General features: G+C 42.9%; 2 long non-coding RNA genes across 2 annotated transcripts; one reads left to right on the forward strand and one right to left on the reverse strand.

Moving 5' to 3' along the window:
* The first annotated feature begins 522 nt into the window (after nt 1-522).
* On the forward strand, nt 523-1,137 carry LOC124382582. Its single transcript, XR_006925084.1, has 2 exons — nt 523-554; nt 730-1,137. It is a non-coding gene; the product is annotated as an uncharacterized LOC124382582 (long non-coding RNA).
* Nucleotides 1,138-3,758: 2,621 nt separating this feature from the next.
* LOC124382583 lies at nt 3,759-4,189 on the reverse strand. Its single transcript, XR_006925085.1, has 3 exons — nt 4,176-4,189; nt 3,989-4,095; nt 3,759-3,850 (listed from the first exon to the last, which is right to left on the reverse strand). It is a non-coding gene; the product is annotated as an uncharacterized LOC124382583 (long non-coding RNA).
* Nucleotides 4,190-5,079: the final 890 nt, after the last annotated feature.

The following is a 5,079-nucleotide window of genomic DNA, read 5'->3' on the forward strand; positions in this document are numbered from 1 at the left end:
ATTTTTATATATATATATATATATATATATATATATATATATATATATATATATCGATGATTAAGCTTAATTATTTATTAGATTCACCCACCAAGTAAATGTTTTGATTTCAATAGCAATGAATATAAAAAATGTCATTATGACAGTAATAATGCTCTTTTAATAGGCGATATATCTTTCAAAAAGATTAATTTGACATGTACGGTGCAGAACAAAATAATAAACTAATCATTAGGAGGCAAAATAAATACATTTAACATAAGATCTACAGTAATACTGCTAGTCACTGCAAATTCTGTGGTGCTCAGGGAAAAAAATGTGGGTACTCTTAGGCTTGAACTTTGCTTATTCTCTCTCTCTCTCTCTCTCTCTCTCTCTCTCTCTCTCACAGGTCATGATGGAGGTGGAGGATAAAGATGTGTTGGCTTCTCAGCTCTTGGTTTTGACTGGTCAGCGCCTGGCCTACTCTTTGTTTCACGCTCAGACTCAGACGAAAGCCAGCATGGAGCTCCTGGCCTGCCTCCCCCACCCTCTGTACCTGGCTCAAAGCTATGGTGAGCTTCAGCTGAAAATCTCAGCCCTCACACTCAGGCTTCTGGGAAGATGTTCTCAGGTGGAATTGCAAAAGTGTGAAATATAAGTGGGTAATGGACGGATTTGAATGTGTGTGTGTGTGTGTGTGTGTGTGTGTGTGTGTGTGTGTGTGTGTGTGTGTGTGTGTTTCTACAGGACCCGAGCGAACTCCGGTGTCTCTTTGTGCCTCTGCAGCAGATCAGCCGCCTGGTGAGCCACGTGATCGAGATGCTGCCGAGAAACATGGGCAGTACAACATGGCGTTGCATCTGCTGGAGACGGTGGACACACTGCAGGAAGAGGAGTGAAAGAGAGAGAGAGAGAGAGAGAGAGAGAGAGAGAGAGGAGGGGTGCTGGAGAATATTTCCATGTAAATTCCATTGTCACTTTATAAGTGCACTAATTAAGATTCCACATTACTCCAGACGTATCCGGTCGGTCAGGACATGGTCAGCATTTTCAGTTGTGTACCCGCGCTAATTATGCTAATTAACTCATTAATTAACCATTCGATTCTTTACTTATTCATTAATTATGTAATTGCTTAAAATGGCAGTTAATTAACAGATGCGTTTGTTTTGTTGATTGTTTAATTAATGAATTGACAGACTAAACAATTAATTAATTAACTGACATTCATCATTCATTAAATGATTTTCCTCTAATAGCACCACACAGAGCATTTGGCACCATATATAAAGGTATTTATTTATTAATAAATTGATTTCTAATTTAATTAACAAAGTAATAAATGTATTATAATATATAATTTATATATATTTATATACATATATACATGTGTCAGTCAAATACTGTGTTGTGCTCTTGTAGGAAAATACAACCTGATGATGATGATGATGATGATGATGATGATGATGATGATGAGTCTCACCACAGCAATGTTTCCAGTGATTTCTAATTATAAACTTTGATCGCCGTGCGCCGACACTGGAGACTCCGCCCTAAACCGTTTAAACCCGTTTTGTAACCCGGTCCTCGTAAACCCGTGTAAATAAACCGAGGGATCCGCGGCAGAGCGATGTTTACGATTCGATGTTACAGAAAATAACCAGTGCGAGACGGAATTGAAGTGTTTCGAGCCGTCGTTGCGTTTCTGTCGAGCCGCAGTCGCAAAACCTGCGACCCATGAACGCGTCCTGTCTGATCGGCGTGAAAGTCAGTGGAGAAATGTGTGAACGACTAATTAAAAGAGGTTTCTATTTAACACTTTTATGGAGGAAATGAGGAAGGGTGTACATGTGACAGAGGGGGAATGTTAGATGATCAGTGTTAGCAGTTCTATGCATTTTAATGATGAAAAGCATGTCCCGGCTTTACACGCCACACGGGGTCAGGGGTCGTTAACGCCGCTCACTATTCTCCTGCAGAAACAGTCACGTGTATTAGTTCATCCTTAGCTGTAATAAATCAGGTTTTACTCAATCAGGTGCCGTTCGATCTCTACAGTAACATCTCTGCCTTCGCTCTTCTTTTTCTTCCTGGAGTTTGTATTGTAAATGTAATTTATGTGTCTATGACAGATCTGGTATTTTCCCGCCCCCAGAGACGGAGGTATATTATGCAGAACAGCCGCTCTACGTTCAAACACTTCACTACGAACGAGCTGCTGTTTCTTATCGTCTAAACCCAAATACACTAAAAGCGCTATATAAAAGATTCAACACGGAAGTGTGCTGTTTTTTGCGTCGCCGTTGTTAATATAAAAGGAGGCATCCTTCCTGTAGCCCTACTCACAGGGCGTTAGCTTTGAGTGGATAACGGCTGTTTTATGGATGCAGATTAAAATATAATACAGCATGGGCGTGGCTAACAGGAGAATTATTTTTCTTAATTATTGTTCTTTTATTTTATTTGTACACAAGGAAAAGCAGTAGAAAGCAGTTCTTCATTTACAGGTGCACTCATGTCACTTTCTCTCCCCACAAACACACAGATTTACATATAAATGTAAATAAAAATAAAACATTGGAACATATTTCATTCTATACTACAGTCTCTTAAATCCTCCCTCATACACACACGCATTTAACAAACACGTGAAAGTGATGCTTCAGGGAAATAAATACCAGTTTAGTGCGAAGTTTTTGAGGATAGCTCCGAATCTGACATTAAGCTCCGCCCACTGCACAGCCACAACGAATCAGAACGATACCTTTAAACCAACTGAAATATCTTGCTTTAGCCTGGAGTGGGCGTGATCAATTTTTCATTTATTTCTATAACAAGATGCTTCTTTGACGCAGTTGCACATATTCTCTAAAGCCTGCCTCATCGTAACGCCTTCAAGCAGCAGGAATCGAAGGTGCATTCTGTGTCTGGGCAGAGGCAGGAGGTTTATTGGCGATGACCGCCTGGCACCGCGGGCACAGGCAGTCGGGCGTGTCCGAGGTGTAGCGTCGACACCGGGGCAGCGGGACAGAGAGATGGGAACGGCAGCTACAGAGTACGCACTTTCTTCACGGATCTCGCCACCTGCAAGACAAACAGTGTCAACAACAAAGACGCTAGGAACGCAGATTAGCGAGGATTAGCGTAGCATCGCTACCTTCCAGATTGATGAGGAAGCTCCCTTACTGATGACTGCGTTGTGGGGAAGGTCTCGGGCAGCACGCCTGTCAGGGTGATACGTGACGCCATCATCAGCTCCGTCAGCTGAGAACATGTAGAGGTCGGTTCCTCCTGCAGGACTGAAAAGCACGCAGGCGTGACTACAGGAAGTGCAGGTGCTTAAGACAGGAAGTCAATCTCGAGTTTTAAAGTTCACCTCCACGAGCTCAAGAAGAGCCCGGGTTCAATGGCGATGGTCAGGTCATACTCTGCCGCGTTGCATCCTGGGATGGAAGACAGGAAGGAGTCTCTGATGGCGCACGCCCCTCGGCTTCCTCCAACCCGGGTTTCCTCCACACAGAGCTGCTCTTAATCCATCCACTCCGAACACACTCTCCTTCTGCACAACCAAACAGAGACAAGCAGGTAACACCGCTCAAAGCTTACGGTTTCTATGGTAACACCTCATCCATAGTTTCATGAGATTTATGGAAGGAGTCTCCAGTGTCAGAGCGGCTTCAGGAAAATTACACAGAGATTACACATAACTATAAATGGATAAAAGTGTGTACCATCGTGCGTGCTGGTACACCTCCTCGGCCAGGTGAGGGAGGATCGAGCGATGGAGCGAGTCACGCCATCCAAAATCTCCTCCAGCACAGTCTGACATGACCTCCTGCCCAGAGAGTTCTCCCCATCACAGTACAGCCTGAGAGACAGACAGGGGTTACAAAGACCATGCAACACTTTTATCCATTTAGAGTTACATTTAACGTGAGCGCAACCTGAAGGCTGTTCTGAAATTGATTGGACCCGTTCTGACCAATCAGGATCCAGCATTGCTCACCTGTCTTTGATGATGCTGAAGTAGAAGCTGCTCAGGTCTCGGGTGATGAAGGCCTGCAGGAGACGAATCACTCGGCCGCAGTCAAACTCACTGTAGGCATCAGTTACCTTACACACACACACACACATTAAACACTTGTAAAGGTTGTGTGAGTGATGTGAACACGCCTGATTAATCATTAACACACCTTAATGCTGATGAAAGTTCTTTATGCCGAGCAATTCACATAGTGAGCAACCTGAAAGCAAAGGGAAAGATATTTTACTTGCTCACCAAGTATCTGCACTGGGATGAGGTAAGAAGCTGATCCTCAGTGTTCCTCTCAGTGTCATTTTTTTAAACTGGACTTTATCATGTATTTTACTTAAGTATCAGTGTAATCTAGTGGGACAAATTCTTTAAACATTTATATTGAACTATGCTGTCAGTTAAACAGTGTTTTATTGCACTGGGTATTAAATAATGATGTATTTTTGCCAGGAGCCACCAGGAAACATCTACAATATGATCACCAGCACCCTGAAGTCTTTTCTGGAAGACAGCAGTCTGAGGTTCCTGGAGAACAGCTGGTATGGTTATGATCTCTGCCCTGCTACCTGGAACTACATCTTCAGCCTGGATCTTCTGTGTGCACAACTGGGCTGGACTTGGACCATTACCAATATTATACAGTACTGAATGCAAAACATCTTCAACATATTGTAAAGTTAATATTTAAACAGCCATTTTTATATCTTCTATTTAATACAATAAGATCTCACAGGGAAATATTGGGTAATTGTTGCTATGGTGATGTTTCTGTGAGGAAATGTTTATTGTGCATTTATAAATGAAGTTTCCAGGATCAGTGTTCAGACAGTCAGAGAGAATTCTGTAACTTTAGCTGTAAGTATTTCACCATGAGAGGGTCTTTTTTCAGGAAGTGGTAGCTCAGTGGTGAAGGCTCTGGATTACTAATCGGAAGGTCGAGGGTTCAAGCCCCAGAATCACCAAGTTCCACTTTTAGGCCCTTGAGGAAGACCCTTAACTCTCTGTGCTCCAGGGGTGCTGTAGTCATTGCTGACCCAGTGCTCTGCCCTGGCTTTCTATCA

This window comes from Silurus meridionalis, unplaced genomic scaffold (assembly GCF_014805685.1).
Source record: "Silurus meridionalis isolate SWU-2019-XX unplaced genomic scaffold, ASM1480568v1 Scaffold754, whole genome shotgun sequence".
NCBI lineage: Eukaryota > Metazoa > Chordata > Actinopteri > Siluriformes > Siluridae > Silurus > Silurus meridionalis.